Source organism: Puma concolor, chromosome B2 (genome assembly GCF_028749965.1).
Source record: "Puma concolor isolate L17-30 chromosome B2, mPumCon1.1.hap2, whole genome shotgun sequence".
Taxonomy (NCBI): Eukaryota; Metazoa; Chordata; class Mammalia; order Carnivora; family Felidae; genus Puma; species Puma concolor.
Window position 1 is genome coordinate 98,188,030 of NC_141671.1, and position 21,577 is coordinate 98,209,606.

Sequence of the window (21,577 nt, forward strand, 5' to 3'; positions counted from 1 at the left end):
AGTCGTGGTTCCCACAATTGATTAGGCTGCCTACAGACATGGAGTTCCCATTTTGGTTAAACATCAGAGGAGAGCAGAACTAAGAAGTATCTTTTCAGAAATTTCTAGAAGGAAGAGGGATGCCATCTACAAAGTCCGGTACACTATTCACCAAATAGCCACAGAATGGTGTGTGGTCCTCTGTTTTAGATGGGGGAAAGGGGGAGGGGAGGAGGTGTGCAAGAGACAGAGTCTAGGTCATCTATGCACACAGTAACAACTTCGAAATCCACTAATAATAGCAACACACATACAGTGCCTACGATGTGATGTGCTATCCTCAGAGCGCCACGAAAACTTTGACTTTCTTTTATGAAAGAAGAGGGATTCTTTCCATCACTATTTTATGAATTTTCAGAGAAACGAGTAAGAAAATATGAGATTTATTTGAAACTGAATTTACACTGAAAATACTTCCCATTCACCGATCTACCATCTGAAAAACATAACACACAAGATGATATTGAGGGAAAATAAGAAGTCAAATTCAAGGGTCAGAGAGCTGTTTTACCAGAGGTGAATTTTGGCCAATGCAATTTCCATTCTATTGCAAGGAAAAAAACCCCACATCTGACAACATCACCCCACTGGCAGGGGGTGGGGAGTGGCAAGGGGGGGGCACCGGCAGGTAGGTGAACATCAGTAGTCTGAGGTGGAGAAGGTGGCCAATGCCAGGGGGAAGTTCAAGCCTCCCGACCCCCAGCCCAGGCAGGGGGCTTCATAACGAAGTGTACTCCAGGCCTCATGCAACTGCCTTGGAAACCCTGCCACACGGTCACAGAACGCAGTCCCTGAAATCAAGAGCACAGGGGAGCAGCAGCAGAATAGATGGGCAGAACTGAGCGAAGGTTGTCGGAGAGGGCACAGTGTACAAAACAAATTAGTCTCTGGGGAGGAGAGGTGGGAAAGGGAGGAGAAGGTGGATGGCTTATTTGGGGAAAGAAAAACCACAAAGGCTCGGCTAAGGAGAAAGCATTAAAGGACAAGCAAATCCTAGAAGAAAACAGGTGTCGGAGAAGAAACACAGCAGACAGAAAGAACCACAGTGCACAGCAAGGGCAGCATGGTTATCTAGTATTTTATCTGCCCAACTGTGTTCTTCCAGGGAGCAGCAGGGAGCCGAGGAGGAGGCACTGCGACAGGCTGGGGCCGAGCGCACCGGCCCAGCAGGCCCGCGGCGCAGTGCCGGGCGCATACTCTGCAGGGACTGGGGGGCTCGGTGGACAGCAAGGGTATTTTCTGAATCGCACCATGGGACACTACATACGGCAGGCGACGCAGCACCTGAATTCTGAGCAGCCCAAGTCAAAAAATGGTGCAGTTAGAGCACACACCTGAGCTCTGTGGGTGGGCAGAAAGCCAGAGGGAGAGCTGGGAAGGCTCCCAGTGGCCGGCTTCCCCGGCATTCAAGACACCGGAGGGCATCTGCTTTTGTGTGCATTTCTACACCAGTGACAGATGCTAGGCTAGCACAGAAGTAACCCAGGCCACAGCACGGTGGGCCCCTTCCCTCCCAGCCAGCAAAGCAGCCCTGCTCCTTGGGAAGCTGGGAGATTTCCTGTTGGCGAGGCCTGGAGAACCCACAACTGCATCTGATTTCATGGCAGGGGCAGAAGTGAGGGTCCCCACTAACACCCGCGGCCCACAAACCACGGGCCAGATACACCAGCCGCTTTCACCTCACCTGGAGCTATTTTATTCCCAATTATACCGATAAAGAAAGCGATACGGGGCACCTGGGTGGCTCAGTTGGTTAAGCATCTGACTTCGGCTCAGGTCACGATCTTACAGTTCATGAGTTCGAGCCCCACATCGGGCTTTGCGCTGACAGCTCAGACCCTGGAGCCTGCTTCGGACTCTGTCTCTCAATCTCTCTCTCTCTCTGTCCCTCCTCCACTCACATTCTCTCTCTCTCCTCTCTCTCAAAAATAAACATTAAAAAAAATTAAAAAAGAAAAAGAAACCGAGGGCATTTACCTTAAATATAAACAATTCATTTGTCAACTGTACCCCAATGAAGATAGAAAAAAATATTTTTATAATATCATTTTAGGGAAACAAAATATTTGAATATTGAAAGGGAGGAAAAACGGAACAGAGGGCAGGTAACTTGCCCAGTGTCACACAGCCGCTAAGGAGTAGAAGTAGGATTCAAACCTAGTCTATGTGTATCTCTGGTCAGCCACCCACAGAGGAAATCACAGAAGCCTCCTTCTTCTATTAACGTTCTTCTGAAGAACACAGGGGCCAGTTTCCAGCCTTGGACCCTTCTGTCCCACAGCCACTGGAGCAGCCAAATCTCCTTTCGTCCGCATGTAGCTACTTGGAAAACCAGTCTATTCCATGCCTAGAAGACTCTACTCCACAGTACAATAGAGATTCTACAAGAGGGATGTGCGGGTCACTTCCTGGCATCCTGGAGCTGACATGATGACCGCACATCAATGGTCAGGGCTGGGTAGAAAGGGGAGGGACATCACATACCTGCCTCCACACGTTGCTACCTCCATTTCCTGGTCATCTGCCCAGATGATGGTCACAAGGTTGCTCATCCTGGGTGGACACGAGCGGCTGGATGCCGAGCATGCCACAGAAATTCCGATCCTTACATGACTCTAGGTCATGTAGGACTTGCCAACTACCACAGCCCCTGCCCACCTGGGCTTGCTAGGATTACCGTCTCCTCTGCCTGCCGGACCTTCTCATTTTAATGTCCTCTCCTTCTCAAAATCCTCCTAGTCCTGTCACCACGACTCACAGATTGTGAGACATTCTAACTACGCATCCCCAGGTCCCTGAGAATCCGCTTTCGCCCCAAGAGATGGCTGTTGCGTGTCCCTCAGAATCGCCTGGCCAAGCCCAAAGGAATGTTTAAACAAATGAAGGGGACAAGTGTCAACGAGACCTGTGTAGCCTGATGCCGCCTCTCACTAAAATACCACAGGTTCTAACACATCAATGACCTATTAGAGGGAAACTCTCAAACAGGACCAATTTCCAGTGGTAAATGCTTTTTTTTTTGTTTGTTTGTTTTAACCAAATAGCCTAGGAAGCCTCAGGCTAAGTGGCCGTCATTGGTACGGAAAGGTTTAAATGTTGCAGAGCTCATAAGAGTGTATGTAATTTTATTAAAATGCCTAATAGTCTCTATCCTCCCGCTCAGATCGAGATGGACAATGTTCAATTTTCCATGCAGGGCACATGGGTGGGGGAAGATTACAGTGTCATCGGAAAAGCCTTCCGTTTACAAAAAGCACAAAAGGGAAGGTAATCCCGAACGTTCAAAAATAACACGACGCTTTAGCCACTCAAATATCAAATTACAAAGGCTAAGTTGCTTAAATTGGCTACATAAATGCAATAACTGGTGGGGCTACCTCGCCTCATGCTGAAATACGGCTGAATCTGATGCCTGAGTATCAGCCAGCTCCTGCCTCTGGCGGGAAGGAAGTCTGTGAAGACAGACAAGGGGGAGGCAGAGAAGTGAGAACCATTCACTTGTGCTTAGAAAAAAAATCCATTCTAAGAGATGCCACAAAGAAATGGAAACGCTGGAAAGATTTACAAATTATAGGTCACTGTCTATTTTTGGAGTTCATTTTTAAGAATGGAAGATGCTTAAAGTCTTTTTTTTTCCTTTTTCTTTTTTACTAGATAATACATGCATATGAAATAAAGTTCAAAAAGTGTAAAAGAGGGGCTAGCTCAGGGATAGAGCATTTGACCGCAAAAAGTATAAAGGGGTATTTGGTCCAAAAGTCCACTGTCCTCCAGTCACTGGGTTACTCTCAGAAGCAAGAATGTCCGTTCTCTTGTGCACCCTTCCAGAGATGTTCTGGGTCGGTGGTTCTCAAGGTGTGATCCCTATGCAGAGGTGCGCCACAGCTGGCTCATTCTGGCTCGCACGCAGCGTGTCTCTCCCCAACTCGACTTTAGAGGAGGCGAGTTGGTAGCCAGAAATGGACCGCAGTGGGCGTATTTACACCACAGAAATGGACATTTTTAAAAACAGCTTTTTCTTCTTTCTTGAGAGCCATTTTACCAGTATTGAACATTCAAACCCCTTCAAGGGGTCCACGAGATGAAAACTATGTTCATAACACTGAGATGTTATTGCCCCTTTTCTCTTACCGGCGTGCAGGAGAGTATTCCAGAAGCTATGTGATATGTCATTTTGCAAAAGACTGAATACAGAGGCAGACAGGAAGATGCAGTTGCCTTCTATTAAGTCAGATGTTAAAGAGAGTTGCAAGAATGTAAACAACACAAGGGCAGCCTGGCTGGCTCAGTTGGTAGAGTGTGTGACTCTGGATCTCAGGGTTGGGAGTTCAAGCCCAACACCGGGTGTAGGGATTACTTAAAAATCAAATCTTTTCCAAAAAATGGAGGGGAGGGAGGACACCTGGGTGGCTCAGTCGGTTAAGCGTCGACTCTTGATTTCAGCTCAGGTCACGATCTCCTGGGTGTGACATCAATTGCTGAGTTGGGCTCTAAGCTGAGCATGGAGTCTGCTTGGGATTTGTTTCTCTCCCTCCCTCTGCCCTCCCTTGTCATGTGTATGCTCTTCCCCCCCCCCAAAAAAAAGGAATGTAAACATTCATTTCACTAAGATTTTCAAAATGCTTATTTATTTTGAAGGGGGAGGGGTAGAAAGGGGGAGAGAGAGAATCCCAAGCAGGCTCCGTGCTCAGCTCGGAGCCCAACTTGGAGATCGATCTCATGACCACGAGATCATGACCTGATCCAGTATCAAGAGTCAAACATTTAACCGACTGAGCCACCCAGGTGCCCCCATTAAACTATTACTGACGTTACCTTGTAATGGATTTACTATGGTTTTTAAATGAGTTAACAAATATTTAAACATTTTTCCATTTGAATTTCTAACACAGTAAATATTGACAGATATAACCTATATAAACAAAGGCTCTTTGGGGTCTTCAGTAATTAAAAAAAAAATTTTTTTTAATGTTTATTTTTGAGAGAGAAAAAGAGACAGAGAGAGACAGAGCATGAGCGGGGGAGGGGCAAAGAGAGAGGGAGACACAGAATCCGAAGGAGGCTCCAGGCTCCGAGCTGTCAGCACAGAGCCCGACGCGGGGCTTGAACTCACGAATCGTGAAATCATGACCTGAGCCAAAGTCTGACGCTTAACCAACTGAGCCACCCAGGCGCTCCAAGGGGTCTTCCGTATTTTTTAAGCCTATGAACACATGCAAAAACTGGAAGAGTTAAGATCCTGATCCTCGTTTTTCTCACTTAATAAATATATCATGTAAGTTTCTCTATCACTTCTTTTTTAGCTTGAGTTCCCCCCAGAAGCAGATTCGGAGACAAGGATCGGGAGTGAGTAGTTTCTCTGGGAGGAGAGGGTCAGGAGCAAGGTAATGAGCTTCCTTCCGTGGGGTAGGAGCTCCCTGGCTACGGGCAGTGCTGAGGGCACTAAGGGAGGGGTCCAGCAGGGCCGACCCCCGCACTGAGCAAGCTCCTGGAAAGCAGAAACTGCTGTGCATTCTCTTCCGACTCCTCACCTCACTGCCCAGGGCTTTGCATACTCGGTGAGAATCAATAGCAGCAAGGGCCTACTCCGTAGAAGGGGCTTCACAGTAAACTAAGGTCACCTAACAATCCTGTGAGGGAGAAACTCCTGTCAGTCTCGTTTTATGAGTCAAGAAACCGAGGCGGTTTTAGAGACACAACAGACCTCAGAGATGATCTCCTTTTAGAGTATGGGATCCAAGGCCCAGAAAGGTTGGGAATGTGCTCAAGCCTGCCTGATCAGTGCTTTGGGGGCTACACCCCCCACGGCGTGATGGGAGCTGCTGGTGTCAGTGGGGCGACTGTCCTCTGCGCAGGGGATGACGGACCACACAGCCTATTTACTGGGACTGATCACAACCAACACAAGTCAAGACGGAGGGCCTGGAGAATGAAGACGGAACTGTGGAGCCTCTGTCAGAGGGGAGGTTGGGTAAACGGCGTCAGATAAAAGTCACAGGAAGGAAAGAGCACTCAGAACCCCAAGGTTAGGAGATACTACATTAGGGTTTCCATAACAACCGTAACTCACATCTAGTAAACACAGGCTGCCTGCCACAGCTGTGCAGGAGACCACCAATGCTTGCAATTTTGTGACCTGGATACAAATAATTTTAGGCTCTGGTACATGCCCACCAGACTTTTCTTCCTTGGGAGAGGGAGAGAAATAACATTAAAGCAAATTCTAGGTGGAAGAAAAGTCTACTTTGAAAAGAACTTTGTCAGTGCTTAAATGGGCAAATCTTGATCTTCCTTATCGCTTTCAGCTTCTAAGGACCTGTAACCAAATCCCTGTGTCACTTACAGAGCCTCACACACTTGAAAGTTATGCTATGCAGTTGCCTCTATGAGCAGAGGCCAGAGAGCAGAGAGCAGAGAACCAGAGCTCTGTTACCTTACAGGGGATCTTAGGCTAAGCACGGGCAGGAACGGAGCATCGGAATGAGGGTGGAAATCCCGGTGCAGAAGCCCTCCACAGCCCTTAGCTATTATTATTTACTGACAAATTCCACTAAAACATGCTGACAAAATGGGAGAGACAACAAACTGAAAGTGACCTGCACTGAGATCCCCTTTGATCACTATTGTTATTTCCATCAGACAACGTTAGGAAGTGAACTTCGACACATTTTTCTCAACACATGGATCCAAAACCTCTATTGACAGGAAGAGCCGAGCATTAAATTATGTGTAAAGATTCAAAATCAATTGTTCATTACAGGGCTACCCAGTCAATAACAACATACTTCAAAGTTCACTGGGGAGATGTCAACAGCATAATTTAAAAAATGCCATAAAGCAGCTGGAAGGAAATATGCCACAATGTTAATTGCCTCCAATTAGGAGATTATGGATGATTTTTTCCCCCCGAATATTTCCTTCTACTTTCCAAATATTCTACAGCGGACATGGAATTCTTTGAAAATAAAAAAGAAATTTTTAAAAACGGAAAAAAAAAGAAGTATTACAATATGAATATAGAATATAGCCACGGCATATTCTAACCTAGGCCCACAAACAGCAACACGCTAATTATGTACAATCAAATCATTTAACTTTTAAACATTTAAAATGTCGATAGTCTAAGAATCAATATACAACTGACAAACCAGTGAAGACCTTTCATTTCCTAACTGCCTCTGAGTTACTGCCGCTGAAGGTGTATCAGTGTGGGGAGAGAGAGAGAGATGAGAAAAAACTCTTAGCTCATAAACCTGGGTGTGAATGAGAAGGAAAGGAGATCAGTTTTGAACCATAAGGAAATGTCATCTCCTGGTGGGTACATTACAGGCTCTAACAACGCATTTGCCTGATACTTGAAAGATTTTTCAAAATAAGGCAAATTTCATGGGAGGAAAAAACAAAACAAGACAAAACTCAAAAAGCCAGAGCAAGTCTTCTGGATCAGGGCTCAAAGGCCAGGTCACTGGAGAGTTCGTGGCTGGCTGGAGAAATGAATGGACTGGCCAGCAGTTCAGCAATTCACCAGGCAGGGGCCTAACTTGCTGGGTTCCTATACTCTGGATGACAACTGTTAAAATGTAGTCCTTTCAGGGCACCTGGGTGGCTCAGACTGTTGAGTGTCCAACTCTTGATTTCGGTTCAGGTCGTGATCCCAGGGTCAGGCTCTGCGCTGAGTGTGGAGTCTGCTTAAGACTCTCCCTCTCTTTAAAAAAATTAAATTGGGGCGCCTGGGTGGCTCAGTAGGTTAAGCATCTGACTTCGGCTCAGGTCATGATCTCACAGTTTGTGAGTTCGAGCCCCGCATCAGGCTCTGTGCTGATAGCTTGGAGCCTGGAGCCTGCTTCGGATTTTGTGTCTCCCTCTCTCTGTGCCCCTCCCCTGCTCATGCTCTGTGTCTCTCTGTCTCTCAATAATAAATAAACGTTAAAAAAATTTTTTTTAATTTAATTTTAAAAACAAAGAAAAAAATGTGGTCTTTTCTACAAGGCTCTCTGGTGTCTAAGCACCACAGGAGATGTTCTGACCCGCTCTGGGGCCCTCCTTCCCTGAATCCTCAAAATTGGCCCAAACTAGGCGAGCAGAGGCCTGCTCTGAGGGGCCTGGCCCCAGGGTGAAGCAGCAGGAGGAGCTGGGAGAAGGAAGGTCAGGAGGTCTTCAGAGCTGAGGAATGGCTGAACCACAGAAAAAGGAAGGTGTGGTGTGGTGACTGGTTAAAGTGGGTAATAAAGAGTCACACAGAACCTGACTTGGGGAATTCTTGCTGAGAGCTGAATGCAAGACCACAGAAAGAACAGCAGGGGTCAGCTGGGGTGGCCATTCCTTGCCAAAGCCCACTGCCTTCACAGGGTCCTGGGTCTCCTCCCTCAATGTCCCACAGGGGTCCTCTCCATCCAGTTCTTTCCACAGAACCAGTGCTCCTTGAGAGAGCAACCAGCCCAGGCCCCTTGCGAGAGCAGCTCATGGCTAATCCAAGGTGCCAAGGGCTTGTGGCTGGCCAGGACTCACACCAGGACCAGCAGCAGGCCTCGAAATGGGAAGTACTTGGGCTTCCTGAAACCTCGAGGTTCAAATCCCAGCCAGCTGACTCAGGATCCTGGCCCAGCTAAATCGGAAACGTCCACTGAACTTGGTGTTGGCCCCTGGGCTGAGGGGGCTGAGCTGCTGGTCCTAGAAGGGGCGGGGGAGGGGGGGGGCCTGCAGCCCTGACCTCAGGCCACTCAGGGGGGCAGATCCTCCCAAGTCATGTTTTCAGATGTAAAGTGAGGCAAACCCTCACCACAGGAAGGGCTGCTGGGAATGTGAGCCCCAGGAGAGCAATGCGATTGGAACCCGTGTGTGGTGCTGCTGCATTCGAAGGGTAAAGCAGAGAAAAAAACGTTCGGGCCATTCTAAGGGTGCTATTAATAAAATGTACTCAGGATTTAAAGAGCTTGAGACCCAACCGAACCTCACTTCATCCTCTTCACAACTGATCTGGCTTCGTGATATCGGTCACGAGGATTTTAAAAACTGAGCACGGTGAAGGAGGACAGCAGCTAACATTTCCAGCTGCACGGTCTGTGTCCCATGCTAACCCACGCAGTCCCCACAAGAGCCCTCTTATTTTGCAGGGAGGGTGGCAGTCTGAGCCTCACTTGGGGTGGGGGGTATCACAGGGAACATGAAGAGGGAAGGGACGGAGGTGGACTCGGGGGCGATGGTCCCATTCCAGCCTTTCAAGAAGAGCCGGGACCGAGCGGGACATGAGCAGGCCACGCTTTCCTTTCTCCCTTTCCCAGGGGCACCCCTCTGTAGGCTGGGCTCTGCTGCAGAGCAAGTCAACTGGCCAGCTGGGCCCCTGGACCACCAGAGCGACTCGCGCCGCTGATCTCGAGAAAATGGGAATTCCCTATCGAAGTTTAGGGTCAGGAAGAATCAGGTGGAAACCCTGACGCGGGCAAGTTGCTCACCCAACCTCGGTTGGTTCTTCTGTAAAATGGGGCTGGACACACTACCCCCACCTCAAGAGTTTCCGTGAAAATGACAAAGGAGAGAGTGACTGGCACATAGCACTTAGTGTTATCCGTTACAGAGCCCTTAAAAAAAAAAAAGATTTTCAAAGTGCATTTTAATAGTGAATTTTCTTTAAAACTGCAAAATTAAGTAATATGGTTTAAAGCTTTTAAAAGTTTTAGTAACTTTTCTATTTTTCTTTTAAATGAAAGAAACAACTGGAAGGGGATAAAATCAAATAAAATGCTCTCCCTAAGGACTGGAAGAATGTTCCCATGCCATATGCTCTTGCGGGGCTCGGGGCTCTGGGTTTACAGGAACGGCTGGGAGTCTCGGGGCTCTCAGAACCCAGCCCTCCTGGCAGTGGCATCCTGCCCAGGGGACTTGCAGGACATGTTTGCAATTTGTTTTTATTTTTAGACACATCTGCAAATGCAGTTTGAAAAATACCAGTCCTCACAAAAACCAGGGCAATTCCTGCCGCCACCCGGAGTCTTCTAAAGCTGTAACTAACTGTTGCTGCCTTCCTTATTCAGAGTACGACGGCATCTTCCTGCAAAGCTCAGAGGCACAACCTCCTGACCCTGCCTGCCTGCGATTTGGGGTCTTACCCTTCAGACACGATCTTGTCTGGATGTGACTAAATGTGATGTCTTCCTCAGCTAAGCCATTATAATTAAGCCCTTCATGAGGCCAAGAAGGGCTACCTCCTTGGACATCAATAGTAAGAGGCACCAGACTTCTTTTTCTTTTTATTTGATTTATTTTTTAATTTACATCCAAGGTAGTTAGCATATAGTGCAACAATGATTTCAGTAGATAGTAAGAGGCGCCAGACTTCTAACTTTAACCCTGGCACCCAGAAGCTGGGGCTCAAGGAGGAAAAGAGGGCCAGCACATCCCAGCAGTCACCCATGTGACTGACTGGACAATGGTGACTAATTTTCCTAGGAGGCATAAGCTGAGCTTCCTCTGTACTTCCCACTTTTTCAAGTGCATTGTCTTGTGACCACATGAGCTAATTAGAGTTGGGGCAGTCTTGTGTAAATACCCCCCCTCCCCCAAGCCTCCATCCTTCCATTCACAGGCTCCATGCTCAAACCAACAGCCCCTTGCCTACAAGACCAGGGGCCCTTGGCTGACTCAGTTGGAAGAGCATGTGACTCCTCATCTTGGGGTTGTGAGTTTGAGCCCCACACTGAGTGTAGAGGTTAAAGAAATAAATGCAAACTGATGCAGCCACTCTGGAGAACAGTGTGGAGGTGCCTCACAAAACTAAAAATAGAACTACCCTACGACCCAGCAATAGCCCTAGTAGGAATTTACCCAAAGAATACAGGAGTGCTGATTCAGAGGGGCACATGTACCCCGAAGTTTATAGCAGCGCTATCAACAATAGCCAAATCATGGAAAGAGCCCAAATGTCCATCAACTGATGAATGGATAAAGAAGATGCGTGCACACACACACACACACACACACACACACACACACACACACACAGGAATACTATTCAGCAGTGAAAAAGAATGAAATCTTGCCATTTGTGACAACATGGATGGAACTGGAGGGCATTATGCTAAGTGAAATATGTCGGTCAGAAAAAGAGATCATGTATTTTCACTCATTTGTGGAATTTGAGAAACTTAACAAAAAGCCATAGGGGAAGGGAAGGAAAAATAAGTTACAGAGAGAGGCAAACCATAAGAAAATCTTAAATATAGAGAACAAATTGAGGGTTAATGGGGGTGGGGAGTTGGAGGGGTGGGGGAAAGTGGGAGATGGGCACTAGGAGGGCACTTGTTGGGATGAGCACTGGGTGTTGTATGTTAAGTGATGAATCACAGGAATCTACTCCCGAAGCCAAGAGTACACAGTATATGCTGTATGTTAGCTAACTTGACAATAAATTATTTAAAAAAAAAAAAAAGAAAAACTCAAAAAAAAAAAGAAAGAAAGAAAGAAAGAAAGAAAGAAAGAAAGAAAGAAAGAAAAACCAGTAAGTAATTTATTCAAATTGAGCAATCAATGTCCTTATAGATCCTGATGCAACTGTTTCACTGGCCACTGAGAACTGAAAATGAGGTGAGAAGAGACAACATAAGTAGACAACTGACGTTTAATACATGTATTTCAAGTTGGATTGAAAATGGTGAGCTGCTGAGAAAAACTCAGCTCTAAAACAATAGTTTGTAAAAGCTCTGATCATTCAGTGACTAACATGCCAGGCATTTACCACCCTCCAAGTGAAATAGCACCTCTCCCGTTTGACACACTGAAGGCCTGATGCCAGCATGGAGCGCTCTTAGCTTGGCGTTTGCCCGTCATGTGTGGCAGCTAAGTTCCAGAAACCACAAGTGCTCTGAGCTGAAATAATGTTGCAAGAGATACTGGAGCATCAGAAGGGGAAGAAGAGCAACTGTCCAATCTGGAAGGGGAAAGAAATAGCACAAGCAAGCTGACACTCACAAAGCACATAAAATACCCAATTTAGGGGCATGTGTGTTGTGTGTGTGTGTGTGACTTTAAAAATTTTTATCTTATCTTAATGTTTATTTATTATTGAGAGGGAAAGACAGTACCAGCGGGGGAGGGGCAGAGAGAGAGGGAGACAGAGGATACCAAGAGGGCTCAGCGCTGTCAGCAGAGAGGCCAGTACGGGGTTCGAACTCATGAACCTTGATGTTATGACCTGAGCTGAAGTCAGATGCTCAACCAAACGAGCCACCGAGGCGCCCCTTTAAATTTTATTTTTAAAAATTGGCGTACAGTAATTTACTCTCTGGGGGGGAAGGGTGTGCAGTTCCATGAAAGATAGCACATATGTATACATCCCTGTAACCACCACCAAGGGGGCTGATACAGAAAAGTCCCATGAACCAGATTAATTCTATGAATGAATCCCCCAAACTTACCTGAGCCAATAATGGACACAATGAATAACAAGGGTGGCAACCATAATTCACCACCTGTTATCACAATTGGGTGCCAGGAAAAAAATGCTAAACCCCAACCTCCCATACACTGACACCAAGTTATTTTTGTTGGTTGGCTAGCAACCTTCATGTGTTTCTACATTACAAAATTTGAGGTATTTAAAAGACACATCCCCAGAGTTTTCATCATGGTGTCAATTCAATTCATAAAAGCTTATTGTTTCCTTCTTCACTGTTTCAGGGGCTTTCAGTCAGCTCTAAAAAGTGACAGGTGGGACATCTTTCAGATTATATTTTCACCTAATCAAACCTATGTCAGCATTGATTCTAATTCCTAATTATTATACATTCTGCAATTCCTTTGCTCACGTAAGGCGTGCTCAGGAACCTAGAAGTGACCAAAAGGGATAGCATGAATAAGTGAATAAAAGTGGCACCCTAAATAGGTTATTGGGATGATCACCTTGTGTACTAGTCATAACTGGTCTATCTTCTTTGCTCTAGTGCTCTGTGTGTGGTGGGGGAAAGGAAGGACATAAAACGTGTCTGTTAAATTACTTCAGCAAAGGGATGAGTGTCTCTAGTAAAACTCACATTCAGTGGTGGAGTTTTTACATGACAGACGTTAAAGGCTCTGGTCTTATCCGTGAATTTCATTTCAAGGGCCACACATACACCAGCTAACCCACTAGTAGAAACAGGCTGCACTAACCCCACCTTTCTTCTGGAATCCAAGAGGGTCTCCATTCATTTAGCAAATATTTACTGAGCACCTACTATGTTATCAGACACTAGGTTGGTGGCTGGGGAGGAAAAAGTGTCAAGAAGATACAAGATCTTGCACACATCTCAGCAGGAAGGGTGAGAGAAGCTGCCAGAGTTCTGTACGGTGATACAAAACCATTAACTAGGGACGGATGATGAAACAAAACAAACAAAAACTGAGGGGATTGGGAGTGCAGATAACAAAAGATCTCCTCCATCCCTCTCTCATAGACCGAACAAGCCAGAGAGTTCACTTCCTTGCCTCAGTTTCCTGCAGCCGCAGCTTTCAGGCACGGTAAACATTCAAAAGTCACTTTAAGAAAGTGAAGTTGAACATTACCAACTCTGAAGCGCTTAGCCCTATTCCGTGCACCCTAGGCTGGTTAGCCTTCGCGTGTAAAATTCTTCCAGACGTGCCACCTGAGCAATCAAACTCTTTCACCCCTGTAAAAACACCTTGTAAAAAACGGTATGTCGCGGCACACAAGGCCATCACAAGCACTGCAGCACAGCTCACCGATAGAGGAGGGCAAAGTCTGCGTGGGAAATCACGTTTACAATAAAAAGGGAAAGGGGGCGGGCGATCACGAGGAGCAACGAGCGCCCTGGGCTCCAGGTCCGCGGCTGACCGGGAAGGCCTCGCGCCAGCCCGGGTGCACACCCAGGGCGCCGGGCCCGCCTCCAGCTCCCGGGCAGCGGGAACCGCGAACCGCGCCGTGGACGGCCGGGGAGGGAGCGCCGCGCCCCCTGGCGGCGGGGCCCGTCCCCGTCCGATCCCGGCCGCCGCCGTCGCCGCCGCCGCCGCCGGCCTGCCTGCCTGCCTTGCTCCATTTGCAGACTCCGGAGGCAGCGTCCCTCCGAACGGCGGCTCCTCCGGCCTCCAGCTCCCCGCTCCGCATCACCCTCCAGTCCCCGCCCCCTGCTCCTGCTCTGACACCCCCTTCTACAAGCCAAGCCGTGCCCCGCCGAAGCCCGGCCGAGCGCGAGCGCCGAGCCCACCGCGGGCTCCGCCGAGCCTTCCGGCGGCCCCGGCCGCTCCATCCCGGCGCCAGGCGGGGGTGCGGGGCCCGCGCACGGCGCGAGTGGGGCGGGCGGCGGCGGCGCGGACCGTTCCACTCCGCGTCCCCCCCCCCCCGCCCCCGGGCGGCGCGCGTGCTCCCCGGAACGCCATGGAGCCGCCGCGTTCCGAGCGGGCACAAAGGGGCGCGCGGCACAATGGGCGCGGCGAGCCCGTGGGCGCCGGGCGCCCGCTCCGGCGACTCGGCCCTGCGCGGGGGTGGGCGCTCCTCCCGGCGGGCGCGCTCGGGGCAGCCCCCCTTCGCGTCCCCTCCCCTGCTCCCGCCCCCACCCCGGCATGGATGTTGCAGCCACTCGCCCGTCCGTCTGCCCCGGAGCCGCCACCGCGCGGCCGGCTTGATCCGCCCCGCACTTACCTGGGACGCGAGTTCTGTACTTTGCAGAGCGGGCCCGCGCCGAGTTTGGGCGCCACGTGGGGGGGTGGGGGAGCGCGGGGCCGGAGAGCGGGGGCCGCGCGCGGAGGGCCTGGCCGGGGCGGCCCGGGGAGTTGCTGGGGGCGGCGGGAGGGCGCCGTGTATTTTCCCCTCTCTTTGTGTGTGTCCGTGCGCTGCGCTCTCGCGTGACGTGACGGGACTCCGTGTGTCATTTCCGCACAAGGACACAGGAGCCCCCGCTGCAGTGGAACCACAACCCCTCCGCCCCCACCCCTGGCCCGCCCCTCCCCCTCAGCGGGGCACACGCGGGACCGGCGGCGGCGCTCGGGCGTGAACGGCCGCGGCGGGGAGCTGGGGCGCGCACTCCGGGGACCCGGGCGGCCCTGCGCGCTCGTCCAGCGCCGCGCCGCTCCACGTGGGCCCGCGCCGGCGGCCCGCGGTGGGGGCGGCGGCTGAGAAACCCACGGCGCGCCCGGGCAGCGCTGCCTAACAATGTCCCCTGCACACCGTGTGTTCTCCCCCCGCGAGTCATTGCTCTAAAACGTGGTTGCTCAAACCCGAGGAGTTTGACCTGAAAAGCCTCTTTTTCGACTTTTTTTTTTTTTTTTTCTCTGCGGGACGGCGACTCTGCGGGTCGTCTCCTCCCTTGGCGCCCGCGTCTCTCCCGAGTTTTTGGCATCCCGATCGTGGCCCTGGCCCCCTGGGCGGGTGTTCCCGCGCCGCGATCCGCACAAAGACCTCGGGGCGCCGGGACCCGGGTGGCCCCCGAGGCCCCGCGGAGCCGGCATGGAGTCAGGCGGGGCGCGGGAGAGCGACTCGGGCGCTGGGAAACGCTGGCTCTGGCCACTCCCCCAGCAGGGTGGCCGCCCTCTGTTGTAAGCCTGTGCTGAAAATCTGCCTTCTACTTGTAACCCGAAGTTTTGAGGTTTGAGGCTACGGAGCGAGAGATTTCAGAAGTGCGCGCGCTCGCAGACCCACAAGCCACGGGATATCTGCGCCGGGCGCTTAAAATAGAAAAACACGAGTCACCAGTTCAATAAGGGCGGATTCTTTCTCCTTCTGACTCCCGGACTGTAGATTCCAAGTTGATTAATACGAAGCCTACCCCTCGAGTATTTTCTTAAGTCTTAGCGACTTGAAGGGGTGTGGCGTGAGGGTCAGGGAAGCCCAATCCAACAGTTAAACCACGATTATATTTTAGGCAAACGATGAGAATGTAGTTTTTTTTTTTTTAATCCTTTAATTTGCCGGTCGGAGTAAATATAAAAAGAAAAATGCAAATGATCCCATCTGCTGCTCACAGCTGACTGGCTGCAAGAGAGGACCATGTGGCCCAGCCCTGCGCGGTCAGTGAATAGGTAGAATAGATTTTAAAAGAAGGCATATGCTGGCTCCTTGCTGGCCAGTCGCCGGGAGGGTTTGAATTAACGTATACTTTTGGATTACCGTATCCTCCTCCGGACCACTCCAGTTGGGAATTTAGTAATTATGCAAGTTCCTTCCCTTCGGATTTGAAATCTAAAGGCACAGGGTTATCCAAGACCTTTGAGGAACTACGTGGAACATTCTGGAGCTGTATTTGGATAGCCCATTTTGAGAAGTCAGTACTAATTGCTATGCAAAATTAGCAAGCCTCCGGGAGAACTGAGCCCTGCATCCAGGGGGTGCTTTTATAAAAGAATCCATACGTGCTCAGTGTCATTCAAAACAGGATGATGAAAAGAATGGGGCCGAGATAGCAGCCCTTCAAATTCAAAAGACTTGAGACGCCCTATCTACATTTAAAATAGGGCGGAGGGAGGAAGGGAGGAGGACCGCTTGGGGCAGAATGGTTAATTTATACATTCCCAGAAGACCGAATGGAGGCACCTCGATTTCTGCCGGGAACTTGACTTTTACACTCACACATTAAATAACACGTATGATACAGTGCATCTCTTGACTCACTTAAGAGATACAGCAGTTTTGGTTTCACCTTCAATTTAATGTGACAGTTATAATTAGAATTTAAAGAGTATAAATTGCATTTCATTAGTTCAGTTTTCTAGGATTTCCCAGTAGAAGAGTTAGGAAGAGTTAAGAGTAGCATTTAAGCTCACTTTGCATTTTTAAACCACTTTACAGAAGTGGTTTAAAAACGTAAAATGACCTTGTTATATTTTTACCAAGGGGACTAGATGAAATATGTATTGTGAAAATCTATATCCTAGCCAGCCCTTCACAGTAACAATTCAGGTATTTAAAGAGAAATTCAATAAAACCATAGAAATGAAATAATAGAAACCAACATTTTTGGTTATATTTGAAACCAGAGATTTTGTCAAATATAATTTTATTAATAAATAGCATCTAAGGCAAGCAGCATGCTTACCTGAGCTTTTTAAAACATCTCTTAGGGAAGGACAAAGTGACCTTGAGTATTATTGTAAGTCATGCATCTTAATTTGCATAACTGGATCAATCTATTTAACAAAGTAAGCTGTTCATTCCAAATTATTAACAGAAATGGAAATCATTGCTATCCAGGAAATTACCTACCTTCAAATGGTTTTATAGGTTCTTTTTGTCTTGTTTAATAAGGAGTAAGGGAAAATAGTACATAAAGGTGAAAACAGCCACTGCATTGGAATAGTTGTATCTCAAATGTACTTTGGAGCCTATAAAAAATAATAGGTCTGGGGAAAAAAATGATGTCTGAAAGTGCTGCTGGATAAAAGTAATGCCTTCTGGGAAAAAAATGTGAATAAACATGGAGTAAGATGGGTAGAGGAATGAGGATAAATAATACAATACCTGCCTAACACAACCCTAAGAAATCAGTGGGAGACTGTTCATGGTTCATAGGGATGTGTATAAAGACCTGGCGGGGGCGGGGGGAACCCTGAGTTTTAGCTTTCTGCTTGATTGGAAATTTCTTAATTAGAAATGCATTTCTCAAGATTTCAAATTAAAGCTGTTGCAATTGATCTAATGAACTCATTTCCAATTTTACCTGAGTAAAATGCAGCAGGGGGGAATTGACTAGTTAGCCATATAAAGGATTCACATAAAGCACTAACTGTAAAAACTCAAATGGAAAATTGCACAGCATTTAATGAAGAATGGGATATATATACAATGTAAATATATATAATTAAGAGTGGCAGACAGACAGGCATTAGGTTGCAGATATCTTTGAACTGTTATTCTAAAGGTTTTTATCATCGCTAAAATATATTTATAGTTGCCAAGACAATATTTAGTAGGGCTTTTTTTTTTTCCCCTCAGTAGTTAAGTCTTAAAACAACGCAACAGATTTCACTGTTACTTGTGAGACATTTCCACTTTATTTCTTGCCTGCTGGATGTATAATTTTGCCAATTCTTCAACTTCAAACAGAAGTAGCTGACAGATCCAGATTCCGTGAATACTGACAACAAAAAAGAAGGAAAAAAAGAAAGGAAGCAGGAACATGTATTAACTTTATTAAATAGAACTTGTGGAAAGACACACCTTGAAAAATAACTTGCAAAACTGGCTTTTGTTTGGGAAATTAAGCCTGGGGAGTTAAGTTTAACCCCTTGTATTCTGGGGGCAGGGTGGGGAGGGGAAGGGATGTTGGGGGGAGGGGGACTACTTTTAGTGGAATCCGGAACCAGTAAATGACCCAATGTGGAGGTAAAAAATAAGTTTTGAATGAAAAAGCTGCAGAGAATTTGTGCTGGGCAGTTCTCCTTCGGTGTTGAAGAACTATTTAATAATTTATAGCGGCTTGAGATTTTAAGGACCCAACACAGCCATTAGTATCTGATTTTAGTTGAATATCTGGCTTGCACAATAGGATTCTGCGAGAAGAAATGTTAGGGAGAGTGAAAATTGCTGCGATCCCACTCTCAGTTTCAAGCCCTTGAGAAAACAAATGCCAATCCGAACTATAGCTCATTCTCAGCCCAGAGTGCTGGCTGGAGGCGTTGCAGCCACCAGGGCCCCCGCGCCCAGAGGGCTGCCCAAGGGCTTGCAGTCAAGAGTCCCCACACTGATCATACAGATGCAGCAACAGGCAGGAAGCAAGGAACTAAGCGAGGCTGGTTTCCCAGCCAATCAGAACCCATTAAAAAAAGAAGAAAAAGGAGACATACTACTCTAGTAACCAGCCAAGTTTTAAGAAATTATTTTATGCTGTGGGTCAAAAGATTCTTTAAATGAAATGGTATACACACACGCTTTTTTTTTTTTTTTTTGTCTTATTTGACCTAAAATATTTTCTGTACAATGAAACACCTCATAGAAATGAACTCGAGATCCAGTGATTCCACTTTCCCTGGGGAAACACTCAACCAAAGCTACATTTACAAGGATGTTCATTGCAGGATCATTCATGTTAGCAAGAAAATGGGAGAGAATTTGAAAAGTTGCTAAATGAATGACACATGCTATGGCATACTCTGTAGGCTTTAGGAAGAGGAAAAGTACTCTTTCTTATGGGTACAGAAGAATGTCTTTGCCAGATTTATTGAGTAGAAGAAAATTAGAGATCTATTTGAAAGAGGACTTCGGCTGCCTCCATTTTGACCGGAGACTTCCCAGCTGGGTTCTTCCCAGTTTGTCTCCGGCTCAGGTAGCAGACCCTGAGGGCAAAGCATCCCGGGATGAGAGCTGAAATTATCGCCTGAAGCAATAAGGGCTGCCCTGAGCCTACAAGACCCCACCCGTGATTGCTCCAGGACAATGATCGATTTGACCTTCACTTCCTGCCTACAGTACCCGCACACCTTTGCCCCACATTTTCCTTCTGTAAACCTGGAAGTATTTTCAGCACGTTGGAGACGGTCTTTGGGATGCAGTCCACTGTCTTCCCGGCGTTGGCCTCACAGAAATAAATTCCTCTTGTTTCACCACTGCTAGTTTCTCTGCCTTTGAATTTTGTCAGCAGCGAGTGGCCGGACCTGGTCTGTTTGGGACCCCCCGGAGCCAGGTGCTCTTGTATCCCTGTGCCCCTACTACATAACATAACGTAATCCAATTTTTGTAAGAAAAAGAAAAACACGTACATATATTTCAGCGTAAATAGAAAAGTCCTGGAAGACACAGGGGTAACAGTGGTTTCCCCTGAGGTAGAGGATGGTAGGGAGGAGAGGGATGTTTACTTTTTCACATGATACCTTTGTGTCATGTTGGATTTTATTTTTTTCCCCGTTATTGAGCATCTATTGCTTTTGTAGCTCTTTCTCCCTCCCACAGACTAAAACCTGAGTCGTCACGATGGCCTACAGAGCAAAAGTCACCCTGGAGTATCTGTGAGTCCTGCAGAGCTGGTGTGAAAGTCTGGATTTACTCCTGTCACCGGGCTCCCCTTCATCCACGTGTTCTTATGAAAAAAAAGATCATAGGGGTGCCTGGGTGGCTTGGTCCATTAAGCGTCCGACTTCGGCTCAGGTCATGATCTCACGGTCCGTGAGTTCGAGCCCTGCGTCAGGCTCTGTGCTGACAGCTCAGAGCCTGGAGCCTGTTTCGGATTCTGTGTCTCCCTCTCTCTCTGCCCCTCCCCTGTTCATGCTCTGTCTCTCTCTGTCTCAAAAATAAATAAACGTTAAAAACAAATTAAAAAAAAAAAAAGATCATAATAATAATGCTCCAAAAGTAAATACGGCATTTGGCTATAGAACACATGGCTCCGTTTCCCTAAGCCTCTGAATTGTCAACCCAGTATTTTAGAGAAGTAACTGAATACATCTAAGGATTTCCCTTGAATCATGGCACATTAAGGTCTGAGAAATAACCAATGTTGACTGCTTGATTCTACCAATAGAGAAGCTGAGGCAAAAAGGAAAGGTGGCTTGCCCAAGGTCCACTGGCCTCTGGAACTACAGTTTCAGGTTCCTCTTTGTTATTCCTACCAAAAGCCAAACAGATTTTTAAAAAGTCAGAGAGGTCAGGGGCGCCTGGGTGGCTCAGTCAGTTAAGCATTCGACTTCAGCTCAGGTCAGGATCTTACACCTCTTGAGTTCGAGCCCCATGTCAGGCCTGGAGCCTGCTTCTGATTCTGTGTCTCCCTCTCTCTCTCTGCTCCTCCCCCTCTCACTCTCTCTCTCTCTCTCTCTCTCTTTCTCTATCCCTAAAAAATAAACATTAAAAAAAATTTTTTTTTAAGTCAGAGATCACCAAAGAGTGAAATATACAAGGTTTGTGTTTCACCAACTGCATTTATTCAGAGGAGCAGCCCCTGCCTCCAGCCTCAACCTTCAGTCTTATGCAGAGTAGATCTCCTAGAGAGGCCTTCTGGATTCCAAGTCTGGGCTAAAGGCCCCTGCTCTGTACTGACTTCCACGGCACCTTTTCTTTCTCTGTCACAGAAGCTGTTAGGAACTCAACCCTAACTGCTCCCCCCCACCCCAAATCCATGTGCTGAAGTCCTAACCCCCAGTGTACCCCAGAAAGTGACTGTATTTAGAGACAGAATCTCTAAAGAGGTGATTAATGTTAAACGAGGTGGGTCTCGGTCCATTGACTGCTATTCTTTTTTTTTTTTTTTTTTTAATTTTTTTTTTCAACGTTTATTTATTTTTTGGGACAGAGAGAGACAGAGCATGAATGGGGGAGGGGCAGAGAGAGAGGGAGACACAGAATCAGAAACAGGCTCCAGGCTCTGAGCCATCAGCCCAGAGCCTGACGCGGGCTCGAACTCACGGACCGTGAGATCGTGACCTGGCTGAAGTCGGACGCTTAACCGACTGCGCCACCCAGGCGCCCCCATTGACTGCTATTCTTAAAAGAAGAGGGAGAGTCAGCGATGCACAGAGAAAAGGCTGTATGGGGACACAAAAAGAAGGTGGCAATCTGCAAGCCAAGGGGAGGGGCCTTAGGACAAACCAATGCTGCTGCACCCTGATCTGGACTGCTGGCACCCAGAAT

At 47.8% G+C, this 21,577-nt stretch overlaps 1 protein-coding gene across 1 annotated transcript in view; it reads right to left on the reverse strand.

The window, feature by feature from the left end:
- Positions 1-14,796, reverse strand: part of BEND3 (BEN domain containing 3) — a 35,541-nt gene extending 20,745 nt beyond the window's left edge. The window contains exon 1 of the mRNA XM_086707523.1: positions 14,669-14,796. The gene's annotated coding sequence lies outside the window, so the exon portion shown is untranslated. The remainder of the gene's footprint in view (positions 1-14,668) is intronic.
- Between the last annotated feature and the right edge of the window lie 6,781 nt (positions 14,797-21,577).